General features: G+C 51.4%; 1 long non-coding RNA gene across 1 annotated transcript; it reads left to right on the forward strand.

The window, feature by feature from the left end:
• The first annotated feature begins 844 nt into the window (after nt 1–844).
• On the forward strand, nt 845–14,875 carry LOC110307949. Its single transcript, XR_002379487.1, has 6 exons — nt 845–959; nt 1,144–1,330; nt 7,066–7,125; nt 12,848–13,530; nt 14,484–14,633; nt 14,761–14,875. It is a non-coding gene; the product is annotated as an uncharacterized LOC110307949 (long non-coding RNA).
• Nucleotides 14,876–15,316: the final 441 nt, after the last annotated feature.

The following is a 15,316-nucleotide window of genomic DNA, read 5'->3' on the forward strand; positions in this document are numbered from 1 at the left end:
CCTGGTGACCAAGCATTCAAATCTAGGAGCTTATGGGGACCATTCTTTTTCATGTGTGTTTGTCATGTGTGTCTGGGTGAGGGTGTTGGGTCCCTGGAACTGGAGTGTCAGACGATTGTAAGCGGTTGTGTGGATGCTGGGGACTGAACCTGGGTCCTTTGGAACAACATTTAGTGTTCTAACTCATGAGCTCCCTCTCCCCTGCCCCAGTTTTGTGTTCTTTGTTTGTTGTTTTGTTGGCTCTTGTTTGTTTTGAGATGGTCTCACTGCTCGGGCCTAGCTGGGCTGGAACTTACCATGAAGATCAGGCTGGACTCAGGGTCATAGGGATCCCCTTGCCTCTGCCTCCTGAGCGCTGGGTGGGTAACCTGCTCTAAGAAGCGTTGGGTTTTCCGGGTCTAAGGTCTGATGCTTTTCTCCGTTGTCATCTCTTCGGGTACCGCCTGCTCCCTGGGCCCCCCCCTGCTGTCTTCTCGGGGTCCCTTACTGCTCTCCTCCTTTCCATGGTCAGCACAGCTTTGTTTTCAGCATTACCTGATCCTTTGTTCCACACTCTGAATCCTGACAATGAAAAGATCTCATTCTCAGAAGCTCCGGTTCCCAGGCCATTTTGTTACATTCTCATTGCCTTGTGACATGCTCATTTTCCAAGTCTCACTTATTTTTTTTTTTTCAAGAAAACCCTGAGCTGGGCCCAGGGGTGCCCACTTGTAATCACAGCACAGTGGGAGTGGAAGTAGGAGGGTCAAGAGTTCAAGGTCAGCCTGGGCTGTGGGAGACAGTATCTCAAAACACTACAACTCTGCCAGTTCTGCCTCTGAATCTAACCACAGTGCTATTGGAGGGCCCAGGTCAGCTTCGGCTACCCATGCTGCTTCTGGGTTGGTTTGGACTATTTTCTCCGTGTGTTTTGTGTTTTGTTTTTTTAGCAGGATATCATATTTCTTGGCACACTCTCTGTGAGAATCTTTAATGTTATATTCTTCTAGAGGAATTGTTTCTGGTTTCGTTGTTGGTTTTATTGTTTTGTTTTGTTTTGTTTTGTTTTTCCAGTACTGGGATTGAACCCAGGGTCTCATGCATGCTAGACAAGCACTCCACCCCTGAGGTTTAACCCTAACCCTCTTTGTTTTGTTTTCCTAGGTTTGTTTGTTTGTTTATTTGTTTTCCAGGAAGTCACATTTGAGCATTACCAGTGTCGGATCACATGCTCCTGGCATCTCTGCTAAAGCTCATGGTCCAGTGGCTGCATCCATGCAAAGTATCCTCACCACAGGCTGGCATGTGCTTCCACATGCTCCTTTCCCCTTCCCATGATTCTGTGCTTAAGGTGAGCATACGTCCTCGTTTCCCCTTAGTGTGGTGGGATGTCTGTCAACTGCCCTTACACGAAGGGGTGAATCTTGTGAGACACCCCCATGCCAGACTGCTTCATGGGCATGTTCCCTAACAGACCCCCCATCTTGGGTATTTGAGAACCCACACATTCTACTTTTGGTACTGCCCGTGAGGATAGTGTTTGCACTGTGACATGCTTTACTGCAGCAGAATTCTGGCCGTGACACCTGAGAGAATCGGCAGCTGCAGGGCAGCCCCAGTGATCATCCCATAGGGATGTGGACTGAGCACTCCAGCAGGAGCCACTCCTGTTCTGGTCTCCTGCTCAAATGAAGGCTGACTTCTGCACACGGCCAGCCTTCTGTGCTCTCAGACTCCAGGTGGCAGGGGATGAGGTGAAGAGCCTGCTTAAATTCTGGGGCTGATCCTCCATAAACCTTGACCCAGAAAAATTTTTGGCTGAAAGGAAGAAGAGCCCATGATGGGAGTTGGGGTGGGAGCTATTGACTATACTGAGAGTACAGGGATGATGCTGCGAGTTTTCATGTGGTGTCCTGGGACCCCCTTCCAAGCTGTACCCCACAATAGGGGATGGCCTTGATGGTCCCTGGAAGCCAGTGCTGCCCTTGCATGGTAAGCACATTGCTGAATGGTCCCTTCCCTCCAGCAAGCACGACAGCAGTGAGAAGACAGGAATGAGCATCTCACAGGCAATCAAAGTAAACAGAGGCTCCATGTACAAGTAGGGGCAGAAGCTAGACTCGCTCTTATCGGCCTGGTACCCACCCAGTGGAGGACCTATGACTGTTCCCTGTTATATGAGCTCAGGAGGTAAAGTCACCCACCCCAGCCACCCAGCTGGTAAGTGAAGGCATCCTACTTTGCATTTGGACTGGATATGATGGCTGGAGCCTAGCACCTCCACTGAAAGGAGGCAGCCTTTGGTCTGCATGTGCTGAGCTGAGAGAGGGGACCTTCTGTGAATGTCCTAGGGGGAGAGATGGCCCCTCCCCCACATGGGATGTGTCATCCTCATAGGGTCAGCCAAGAGTGAAGGGTAAGCTATAAGGGCTGTGGGAAGAGAGAAAGATGACGTCATCACAGCTTAGTAATTCTTTGGCAGAGCCTGGGATCCCACCTTGGGAGGGGGAGGGAGGAGGAGGGGCAGTTTGTAAGCTTCAGCCAGGAGGCTGCCAAGTCCGAGTCCTCAGACATGGCTGGGCACCCAGCCAGGACTACCTCAGACCCTAGGGACGTCCTAGTGAGGGAGTGAAGCGGTGCTCCAGAGAGGACAGTCCCCCTGGTGTCTTGGGAGGGGACTCTGGGGAAAGGTGACAAGATCATACAATGTAGAGAGTGATACTCAGACTGTCTGACTGCCTGACTGGCAAGGCTAGTGGCCAGCCATGTCCTAATCGATGCCCGACTGACTGTCTGACTGTCTGACAGTCTGTTAGTTCATTCCCTCATGGCCTCAAACACTGTCTCACTGAGTTACGTGATTGACACATGGAGATGCCAGAAAGGATGGGTTGAAAGCTTGTTCTGTCTGAGATCTTGGGCTTCTCCTGACCCTCAAGCTATCTCCTCAGAAAATCCAGGGTCAAGTGGAAGGCAGGGAGATCATGAATCTGGCCCTGGTCCCTAGGAAAGCACACTCTGGCTGTTAAGACACTCACATGCCATCACTGAGTTGGGTTGTGTTGGGTAAGCTGGACGTGCAAGCAGCTGGGGAAAGTCACACTGCTTTCCAGTGTCACTTTACAAGTCCACCTCGGGAAGCTTTCACCCTTGCTCAGGTCGGAAGTCAGCAGTCCCAAGACATTTCTAACCCATCACTGTGAGATGACCAAACATCTTAGGTGGCTCTCAGTTGCAAACACTGGCTGACGATGAAAAGTGTCTGACTGGTCCCAGAGGATGGGTACAGCGCCAGCACTTGCTGCCTCTGCTGTCCTCTTTAGGCACCCATCTGGAAGTGATGGCCCTGGTAGTGATGGATGGTCTTTGCTCCTCTTCCTGAGGTCACTAGTTTCATGGGGAAGGCTGCCTCAGTTCTTCTGGGTCTAGAAATATTGGGCTATATTCGTCCCTCTGAGGACCATGTGTGACTCCCCCAGGAGCTGCTCCCCCACCCCTGGGCTTCCCACAGCCACCCTGCAAATATGCTGTCATGGTGCCCTCATGTATGCTTCATGATGGAACTCTAGGGGTATGGGGGAAGTAGAGAGAAAGGAAAAGGGAGAGGAAAAAGGAAAAGGATGAAGAGGAGGAGGAAGATGAGAAGGAGGGGCTGTGTTTGGGGAAACAACATGGCTCATCTTTGAGCCACAGAAAACCATCCATGTCTTGTACTCTAATGAGCCCCTGGGGTCCTAGTCCACCCTCCCTTTGGAGCCACTTTCTGGTCCTGCGTCTGTTATGGGTCTGATGTTGCAAACAGGTACCATATCTGTCCATTCCACCATGTCCTCAACCTGCTGACACCACATGCTGTCATCTCCTATGGTTCATGGGAAAACTTGGCCAAATCCAACAGCAGGACAGGCACTCAGGTGACTCCCTCTTAATGGGGCTGGACACTACTCACTTCCTGGGGTACCGCAGTTCCCCCCTCATAAATATCCTTCTGACCAACCTTCCTTTCCTCTTCACAAGCCACTGGCCCCATACACGTGCCCCCAGAGCTCACTACACAGCCTCTCAACCCAGCTTCTCTGGGCTCCTGTGTCACATGGTCTCCTATCTGCCAGCAGCTGTGCTCTTCCTTAAGGGTCGGCCAAGCCTAAAGGAGTCCAAACACTGCTCCAACTGGAACCTGGAAGCATCCTCAGACCCCTGCTCTCTCACCCATGACCCTCCTTCCTTGATAGATTCGTTTAGTTAGCATCCCCATCCCATCGCATGAATCAGGTTTTAGTGGTGACACAGGATAAGGAATCCCTGTTCCCAGCAGGGGCATAGCTTGCTGTCCTACTCCGTCTCCTCAGCAGCAACTGTGCCATGTGTGCTGGCCTTGAAACTAAACTCCCTGCCCTGACTCAAGCCCCTCCAGTAATCACGACACAAAGACGCTAACTGTCCCCCTCGCCCATGCCTGCCCACACTCACCCACACCTCTGAGCTCTTTTCCTCCGCAACTAGCTTCTATTCCTCCTGCTTTGGGCGCACTTGCAGGAATGGGTCCCAGAATTCTCTTCACCTCCAGGGTCTCCTGATACTGCTCCTTACCCTCGGGAACCCTGGTCAGTGCAGAGCAGCTGTGGTCACCTTCCTCTCTGATCGTGAGCTAGGGGTAAGCGTGGTTCAGTGCAGAGCCCTGAGGCTCTCGGTGAGTCCTCAAGACCCAGGAGTCAGACAGTTCTGTGCGATGCACTGGAATTCACTCAGCATCTACTTTAAGTTGGGGCTCTGACAGGCACTCATCACACAGAAGTATCAACTTTCTACATAGATTAAAGAGTCCTGTAACACACAGTCTCGGGCTCATGAGTACAACACACACACACACACACACACACACACACACACACACGAGACTCTACTTTGGAGATGTTTTCCTAGATGCTCTGCTTTGTGACACCCAGGTTGACAAGGGATATCTAACTCTCCAACACTTCTCCCACTTCCACATAGGCAGCCTCTTTCCTTTCTGGGGTCTCAAGGGACCTTCACTGAATTATAGCTCTAAGCCTGGCCTGTAACCCCATCTGTGGCTTAGCCGAACAGCTGTCTCGCTAGACCTCAGAGGCCTCCTACATGGCAGACCCGGGCTGCTCACAGGTCATGACTCTGCCCTAAGCTGCGTTATTTTGGAAAGAGTTGCCCTCTGCTGTCCAAGAGCAGGGCAGACCTAGGGTCTGGTTTAGGGTTCCCCTTGGGCCACCCCAATACACAAGACCCTAAACCTCCCTCTCCTCCATCTCTTCACTCCTAGCAGACTGACACCTCTCCTCAAGGCTGACCCCATGACAATCCTTGAGAAAATCTCCAGGTCTCTCTCCTGGCCTCCCATTCAGGCAGGAGGGCGTGTGGGCACCAAGCCTAGATAGTGGACAGAGCCCAGGGCCTCTCACATGTCAGGCAACTGTTCTACCACTGAGCTACCTACACCCTTGGCCATTTAAACATTTTATATATATATAATTTTGAGATACTCTGACCAAGTCCTATAACCCCCCTGCCTTAGCCTCTAAGTAGGTTAGCTGAGTTTACAGGCTTAAGCCACCAGATCTATATGGTGGCATGTCTTATGTTACCTGTGTGCCTATACTGACAGATGCTTATTAAAGGCTAGATTCTTTGAACCCTTCAGTCAAGGACCCAGGTCTCTAAGAAGAGGCTGAAGGGTGACTAGGCCAAGTACAGGACTGTCCACAAGAATTCCCTGTGCCTTTGCTCTTTCTGAAGCACCTTATTTCCCTCTGAAACACAGTTCCTCCCTCCTCCCTCCCTCTCTCCCTCCCTCCCTCCCTCTCTCCGTCCCTTAACTCTACAATGTATATTAAATGCTCACTACATGTCAGTCCCTGTGCTACAAGCTCGGTCAGGGCATAATGAAAAGCACAAGCCCTTTTAGCCTCCAGGGAATCTAGATTCCAGCAGAGGGTACAATCTCCAGGGCAAGGCAGGAGGCGAGCATGATTGGCTGGTTCTGCCCTGAGCGGCTCTTCTGGACCTCTCTTAGCCAGGAAGCTCGGGAACTCACAGTGTCCTGTGGTAGCTCCGAAGAACAGGGCCAGCACTAGGCCCAGTTTTGAGAGGAGAAACCAACAAGCAGAGCAGAGCTTGTATTTGAACCCGTGGCCCACTGGGCAGACAGACTGAAGGCACTCACCATAGGGAGGCCAGGCCAGGCTGCTTGCATATTCAGGGGTAGACAGGAGTTCCTCAAGGCTAACCTGTAAGAAGGAAACTGAGGAAGATTTCTATGGAGCCAGTGCTTGACATGTGGCCCAGGACAGCAGGAAGCAAGGCAGACTTGAGCACTGGCTGCCCATTTACAAATGTGGCCCATTGGGGACGGGAGGCTGGCAGGTACAGGGTTTAGACACTGAAGGGGGTCAGGATGGAGGAGTCCAGAGTCTGAGGGTATGAACTGAGCTGTGAAACCTTGCTCTCTCACCCGGAAGAAGTGAAGGTTGTCCAGAACCATGCAGGAGCAGATGAAGCTGTCATGGGGGAGGAGCTATGGTAGTGTGCACAGTGCACACTGGTAGTGCCTGCTGTGTACCAGGAGTGGGAGTTTAAAGATAAGCTAGCTGGGTGGGGTGGCTCACATCTCTAAGCCAGCATTCAAAGGCAGAAGGAGGAAGACTGGTATGGAGGATTTGAGGGCAGCCTAGATGTATAACAAAGTACTAAGCCAGCCTGGGCTACACAGTAAGAGCCTGGTGGTGGAGCTATTTCTTACTCTTGCTCAGCCATGGAACTCTTCTGCAGCACCCTGCAAGTCAGCAGTTTGATAGATCTCCAGCGGCACATGAGGTCAGAAGACCCTGTCCAACAATGTGTTCTCTCAGCCTACCAGCCCGCTTTCTGCAACACACACAGAACCTGGGGAAGTTTCTCTCTCTCTCTCTCTCTCTCTCTCTCTCTCTCTCTCTCTCTCTCTCTCTCTCTCTCTCTCTGACATAGGGTTTCATGTAGCCCAGGCTAGCCTTGAACTTGCTATTGTAGGCAAGCTTAACTTTAACTATCTGATTTTCCTGCCTCTATTTCCCACAGGTATGCTATCATGCCATCATGCCCAGCTTATACAGTTCTGGGGATCACACCTGGGGCTAGGTAAGCCATTTACCATATGAGCTACATCTGAGGTACAATTTAAAAACCACAACTATGATGGCCAGGGGGAAAGATACCTGCCTGAACTCAACCAAGCTGGAGGTAGAGCGTGGAATAGCCACTCTTTTTTATTGGATATTTTATGTATTTACATTTCAAATGTTATCCCCTTTCCTGGTTTCCCCTCCGGAACCCCCTCTCCCATCCCCATCTCCCTGCTTCTATGAGGATGCTCCCTCTCCAACCCACCCACTCCCACCTCACTTCCCTGGCATTCCCCTATACTGGGGAATTGAGCCTTCACAGGACCAAGGATCTCCCCTCCTATTGACAATGCCATTCTCTGCTACATATGTATCTGGAGCTATGGAGCCCTCCATGTGTACTCCTTGGTTGGTGGTTTAGTCCCTGGGAACTCTAGGGGATCTGGTTGGTTGATACTGTTTTCTTCCTATGGGGTTGCAATCCCCTTCAGCTCCTTTAATCCTTTCTCTAACTCCTCCATTGGGGACCCCGTGCTAAGTTCAATGGTTGGCTGTGAGGCAATGATACGTTCTGTACCTCTCTGGAGCATCCCTTTTCTTATATGTAGAGTGATCCTAGCCCACCCAGCCTGGCTGGGAGGACTTCAGGGATGAGAGAGGGCTTGGCACATAATAGGAACACAGAAAACCCATCACTAAAGAAGGAGTTGAGATTGCTCCAGTCTCAACTGGGCCTAGTGCTCCATCCTACAATTCTGTAGCTGGTGGAGGTGGAGGCAGGATAATCACCACCAGTGTGAGGTCAGCCTGGATTACATAGTTTCAGGCCAGCCAGGGCTACATAGTTAAGACCTTGTCTCAACTCTCCTCCTCCACCTTCCCCCTCCCCTAGAAAAATTAAAAGATAAAATAAAAGCCATTCTAGCAATGAGCCTTTAGGAGCCCATGGATAAATATCTGCTGATCAAATAGAAAGGAAGCAAATGCCCTATGTCAGCCAAGCTTCCCCATGACATTAGAGGCCCAGGCTGGCCACTGGAGTGCTGAAGGAGACTCGGAGTGGCTGGGGAGCGGGAGACTGAGAACATTCCAAATGACGTCAGCTCCCGTGTCCAGAATGCATCCACTCCCACAGCGCTGACATTAAGTCTTGTCAGGCAGGAGACAGACAGTGAGTCTGTAAGGATGGGTGTCTCAGTTCCACGCTGCCTCCAGCTGTCCCTCAGTCTTGCCCTGGACCACTGTCTGCTGCCTCAGTCCTGCCTTTCTGATGATTAACTGAGAGGATGTGCCTGCAAAGCTGAGATGAGGTCCCATCTGTCAAGGGCTCAAAAGCAACTGTCAGTACTGTTATATGTTGTATGAGGTCACCGTCAGATTGGCTAGTGACCAAGGTGGAGTAATTGACATTCAGGTTCTAGGCACAAAAGAACTACGGTTTATGCAAATCAGCTACAGGCTTTGCTGGCTTTCACTTGCTCCTGTGGCTGGCACAAGCGGCTATGAGAGAGCATGAGTGGGTAGCTCTGCTGGGGTGGGATGTTGCTGCCTGGATCGGGTGATGGGTACCCTACCTCTAATCTTCCTTCATGATGACCTGGGCTTCATATTAAAGTGCCTGGTGTGTGTGTGTGTGTGTGTGTGTGTGTGTGTGTGTGTAATATCTTTCTGTCTGTCACTGTGTCTCTGACTCTGTCTCTGTGTGTGTGTGCATGCGTGTGCGTGAGTGCATGTGTTCACAACCACTTGAAACTCTGGCTTAGGGTTGGCATACTGTCTCTTCCCCATATCCTGCTAGCCAAATCAAGTAACAGACCCAGCGAAGTCCCTGAGGAGCTGGCCAGAGTCATCATGTTGATCGGAAATGCAGAACAGTGTAATTTTTCCCAACAGCTGAGCACAGTACCCAGACACAGGGTAAAACCCTGCAGTCTACCCTGAAACTACCCTCTGCCCCTCCTCTCCACCTCCAGTAGAGCCCTTCTAGTGCCTTCCTCCATAGGAGATGGAAAGCAGATAATGTCACAGGGCAGGCACAAACATCCCCAGTGCAGTCGTGGGGACAGGGTGACCTCATCCCTCATCAGTCAACCCGAGCTCAAATCCTCAGAAGCAGGATGTCCTCACAGCACACCTGGATGACCCTTGTCCCTAGGTGCTGGATAAGTAAACCATTAACCCATCCTGAACTAAGCAGTTCTGCCCATCTAAGCTGCAGACAGTTCCCCTGGCCTCTTGAGGAAGGTCTTCCTGCCAGGTGCACAGAGGGGAAGCCCAAATCGGGACCCAGCTGGGGCATGGGAGCAGGGAGCTGGGGGAAGCAGTAGGAAGTTTCTCATTTGCATTCGCGTTCTGATTGGTGCACGCTCCCCCTCTCCCCATCTTGATAAAGTAGCCTGTAATGTCCTAGGCCATGGGGCAGTCAGGTGAGAGCAGCCAGTCCAGGGACTGGCTTCTTCCATTTATCATGTGCACTTACAGTCAGGGAAAGATGGGAGTTCTAATTCCCAATGCTGCCTTATGTGTCCTGAACACATAGGCATTTCCCAGTTTGTGTTTGCACTCCTCCTCCTATCCCTGGCCCCACAGACTGGGCCTGGGCTCCCTCCAGGCTGGATATAAGTAGGCACGTGACAATAGTTACTGCAGGAGTCCATGCTTCCATGGACCTTACTGGGTGTGCTGCCTCAGAAATGGCCTAGCTTCTCCATCCTTTTTCTGAATGAGGTCTTTAATTCTTGCTGGACTTGAGGACTCATGGAAAGGGCACTGACCCTGAGTCAGTCCCCCGGAGTCAGTCTAGCTTCGATGGTGGGTATGGTGCTATCACATACCGAATTATGGCTCCTCCGGTCCCCATCTTCCACCCACCCTGCTCCTGGGCTTCAGACTTTAGCTGCTCTTTCTCCCTGGTGTCTTGCAGAAAGGTCTATCCTGCTCCAGACATAGGCTGTTGCCTGAGGCATTTGAGGTGACATGGGAAGGAGGACTCTGTTCCATCAGATTCCTTTGTCTCTGGGACCAGAGCTTCGTCTCCTGAAGGTCCACAGCTCCATCTTCTTCCTGTAGACCTTGTTCAGTCATGGGAGGGCCACTTGCAGACGATGAGCCGCTGGTGCTGAGGTCACCATGGGGCTCTTAGGAAGCATGCATGGGACCTCATGTGCTCCCCCAGTCACAATGGGTTACAGCTGCTTTCCTTACAAGACCTAAGCAAAATGTTTATCCTGAGAGCTCTGGGAACAGGGGCACTTTGGACCCAACCGACTTGATTTCAGTGCAGGGACAGCAGAACTCCTGCTTCCTGCTTGCAGCTATTCCCCATTCTTCTATTTCCTTCCCCAGGATGCCCTGGGGTGTCCCACTGTGCACTTGGCTTAGCTTGTGCTCACAGCAGTTGGCCGTTGCATGCTGAGGTGTGACATGTGTGCATGTGCTTGCCTAGGTGTGCATGTCACGCTCCTGTGGTCAGGACAGGCCATGTGGGCTGGAGTAGGACTTTTTGCGTCTGTGGTTTGTTATTTTGTGGAGTGCTGGGAGTGGAGCCCAGAGCCTCCTGCAAGGCAAGTGCTATCACTCTACAGCCCCTGTCTCATCTCATAGCACAGTTTTAAAATTATTTTATTAGTTTTTCATGTGTCTTGCCTGCATGTATGTCTCTGCATCTTATACGTGCAGTGCCCTCAGAGGCCAGAAGGTGGCACTGGATCCCTTTGCTACTAGAACTGCGGACAGACTGAGCCACCATGTGGATCTAGACAAGCAGCCGGTGCTTCCCCCATCCCCCAACACATTTTTATTGATTATTTGAGAATCTTACATCATGCACCCAGATCACACTCACTTCCCAGTGCTCCCAGGTCTGCTCCCAACCTTATGACCCACAAAAAGGAGAAAAAACAAACAAGTCTAATTTATGTTGCCCACACACTCACTGGAGCATGGTCAAACTCCCAGTGGCCAGCCACTTAAAGACAACTGAGCCTTTCCCTGTCTGCACTCGCCCTCAGAAGCCGTAAGTTACAGAGAGTTATACTCCAGCATCCTTATCACAGGTTTTAAGAGACCTCTTCAATGGCTTCCTGTCTAGGCTGTTACTTTGGTGGGGGAGGAAGGGAGGGGTTGTCACAGAAGCCTTCAATGTCCCTTTCTCAACTCTGAGTCTACAGTGACCAATACCACTGCATAAGTAGCTTCATTGCCTTTTACAGTCAGCAGGAGCAGGGATCATGGTCCCAGGTGGCAGCTCGGCCCATGGCCATCAACATGACCGGCAGCTGCACAGAGCACAGGCACGGGTCCCCCGTGACATCACAGGCCATGGACATCAATATGGCTTCCAGCAGCAGCACAGACTATAGACACCTGCATGAGCAGCCAGTTTTGTTAACCACTGAGCCATCTCTCCAACTCTTGTCGTTTTTTGTTTTTTTTTTTTTTTAATGTATTATCAGTGTGTGGGGCATGCACACAAGGTAGCGTACATGAGGCCAGAGTTCACCTTTATGGAGGGATTTTATGCTTTCTACTTTTGTGCGAGTTTCCAGGGATCAAACACAGGACAGAGTATTTGTTCAGAAACAGCATTTATGTGCTGAGACTTCTTGCTATTCCCATGGCTGTATTCTTAAGAGACTCGAAATTCTATTAGTTTCCAGAAAGCACTCATGGGATGAATGGATTCGCCTTAGTTCGTGGGTTTGGAAAACCTCCAAAGAACAGCCAGACACTCCTGAGGCAGGAAGAGGTGCCAGCTTTAGCCAGGAGATGACCTAGGACCTATGTCCCACACACACCCTGTCATCTCTCTGTGGCAGTGACTGCCTGCCTGAAGGATCCCCAATCTAGAAGAGTCTGGGAACAGACTCAGTATCTGGAATACTCCTCTTTGATGGGGCCCTCCCGCCACAGTTCACAGCCTGCAAGGTCGGCGGCTGTGACTTCACCTAGCCGAGAAAAAAACTGAGCTCTTGGGGGAATCCAAGGGTCTGGCATCCAAGTGTGGTGTGTGTGCACGCACATACCCTGGCCTGATATTTTGAACAACTCTTCCCCACTGACCACAGCAGTTAGTCAAACTGAAATAACCTAACACTGGCCACTGAAATCCCCCAACACCCTCTCTCAGCCCCTGCATCTCTCTCCCTGTATATGGGTTATATACAAGACCCAATCCTAGCTTAAGCCTTCCCTTCCCATTGGTCATCGTCTATGCCTATCATCATCTTCCTGCACTGTCATTGGCTTCCTCAGGGGCTGAAAGGCACAATCCTGCCTGGCCCAGACACTACTGGGCACTACCAAGGACACCTTTCTTCCTTCAGCCCATGTGACAATCTTCTGCCCAGCATGTTCCTAGCCTGCACCATGGCGGGAGGGACAGCAGCCGGTAGGTGGCGCTGGTGCCCACTGAAGACCCCACAGGAGCAGCCCAGTGCCCTAGGAAGGGAGCAACTCAGGATTTAGGGGTTCAAGGCCAGGTCCTTCCTGACAGATTTTCACAGACCTGGAAGGAAGGGAAGAAGGTGGGGCAGGGAAGGGAGTTCACTGTGTCCCCCTCACACCTGAGAGGCTCATATAGCTCAACAGCATGACATAGTCTGAAGGGTTTTCCAGGCTCAGAACAACCCAAGATTTCCTCCTGGGAGGCAGAGCTGTGGGGCTGAGGTGGATGGAAAGAGAGCCAGTATCTGTCTGGAGCCTGCTCAAGCCACTTATACCCACTTTCCTATTTCCAGGGTCCTCTATGGAGTCATTCCCCCAGAGTACAGCAGAGTATACAGAAAACATATGGCCCTGGGTCTCCAACTACCAACCAGGTCATCTCTTGGACTGTCACCTCCTTCCCTGACAGGGGCAGAGGCCCAAGTGGCCTTTGAAGCCGGAAGTATGGGCTTCAGTCCTTGCTCTGGTGTCCTCTAGTCACCAGGCTTTAGGTAAAGGAGGCAGGTAAGAGCTACCAGCCTGGACTGAACCCCATCCTGTGACCTTAGCATATTCTTTAGTGTTTTTCAGTGTGTATAATCTACAGTGGCTCTCAGTTCCATGCTAGCTAACAGTGGCCACTCCTGTGTATGCTTGAGTGGGCAGGTATGGGTATAGGGTTGTCTTGCCTCCCTAGTCCCATTCTTATACTTTCTCTACACTCTACACTCGGGCTAAGAAGAAATTACAGCAGGGAGCAAGAGACCCACCCAGTGTACCCAGTGTAACCTCAGGGGACCAAGGGAGCCCTGGCAAAGACCCCGACATGGAAGTCTTTCCTTCCCACAGGCACTGTGAGTACAAAACTCTGCCTACCTGGCAGCCACCTTCTAGTCACCCCCACAGACCCCAGCAACTGCTGCGCCCTGCCTCCCACAGACTGGACTGGTCTGTTCAGTCTGCGGCACTGCAGGATGGGGGGAGCCAAGAGAAATGGGTACATCCTCTGACTGGGGTTGCCAAGTGACAAGCACCCCACTGAGGGCCTCACACCACCCTGCTAAATCCAAAGCTTCAGGGGGAAAAGGAGAAAACCCCCAAGAACCGTGCCAGGGTCCTGTAGCCTCCCCTGAGTTCAGTCAGCCATTTGTCACGTTAGCAGTGGCTCTTTCTCTGAGGGGGGACGGGCTACCTCCAGCCTCCCAGAGACCTCTAAGTGGATCGGACCCTTTCCAGGCCCCACACAGACCTGAGATCAGCTTAACCCTCAGTTCTGCACATGTGATGCAGGTCCCTGATGCATGCAGCTCAGGACTAACCGTGTGTAGCTGGAACTCCCATCATGCCCTGCATGCTCACTTACAGAATGGCCAGTGGACAGGAGCCAGGCCCCAGCCACTTTGTGATTAGCCTTCTCTCACCGCTTACAAGGGACAAGGCTAGGTGTCCTTGGCATAACTTCACCATTCATCAATGCCATCAAAAGCTCCTGCTCCGTGCTCAGGCAGGAGGCTGAGCTACTCCCCTCAAGCTCCCCAGTATCTGTGAAGCAGGGCTCCAGGCTCGTGCTCTTTCAATACTAACTGCTGAGTAAAACTGGGACCCCATTGCATCAGCCACTGGCCTTCCTTGCATCCTTTCATCCTTGGCAAAGAGCAACGCTCTTGTGCCTGCTGCCAGTGGGGCGCGCACAGGCTCCTTGTTTGCTTTTTTTGGCCCGGTGACAGAAAAGTTGTCCCCGGTTGGGGATTAGCAGGGAGTAGCCTTGAGTTCTGGAGTCCAGGAAGTCACCTTTCCTATCACTAAGGACAGGGTCAAGAAGGGTTATCCCTGAAATTGACAAAGCCTCCCCTTTAGCTTTCCACTGAGAAGCATAGAGGTAGAGCTTCATGGTTTGTCACAACCCTGAGAGCTTAAAAGATGATGACTGTTTTCACTGAGTTCCAACAGATTGATTCAGAGTGCTGAGTTGAGAAATCTAAGGTCACAATGAGTAATGAAGACCATTAAGTCCATCCAAAGAGCAGCTAGGCCAAGAAAATGCGATTGGTGATTGATTGGTGATGTCTGCTGAGGACGGAGCTATGTAGAGTGGTCTAGGTATGCTGTATGCATTTGCTACCTGATGAGCCACTTAGGCTGTTTATTTCACTCCAGTGCACACTTCCTCAAGATTTATTTTTCTTGTAATGTTTTATGGTTTCTGTTTGTTTTGTTTTTGAGACAGGGTCCTACTATGTAGCCCTAGCTGTCTTGGAACTTGCTACGTAGATCAGTCTGCTTTCAAGCTCAGAGATTCTCTTGCCTCTGCCTCTAGAGTGCTGGAATTAAAGGTGTGCAACGATGCCCAACTTTATATTTTAGTATGACACTTTCTAGGGCAGCCAAGGTTATCAGTGGAAAAAGCTGGGCCAGTATTACTTCGAGACACCAGCCCTGGAACAGGGCAAGTGCTCACTTCAGGTCTCTGACAGGGCCTCACGCTGCCTGGCTAAACCCCTAGCTTGAAGGAGGAGGAGGAGGAAGGGGAAGAAAAAGGAGGAGGGGGAGGGAGAAGGGGAAAGAAGAGGAAGAAAAGGAGGAGAGGAGAGGGGAGGGAGGGAGAGGGAGAGGAGTCCTAGTGGTTGATATTGTCAGGGAACCCAGGCTTCCTGGGGCCCCAGTCTGGCACAGGGTGCTATGGTGGGTCTAGCAGTGAGCTTGCATGGATGGCCTCTGACCACAGAAAGTCTCTTGACCTTCTGTCCCAGGACTAGGCTTTCTGGCTGAGTCCTATTCATTCT

This window comes from Mus caroli, chromosome 2 (assembly GCF_900094665.2).
Source record: "Mus caroli chromosome 2, CAROLI_EIJ_v1.1, whole genome shotgun sequence".
Lineage (NCBI taxonomy): Eukaryota > Metazoa > Chordata > Mammalia > Rodentia > Muridae > Mus > Mus caroli.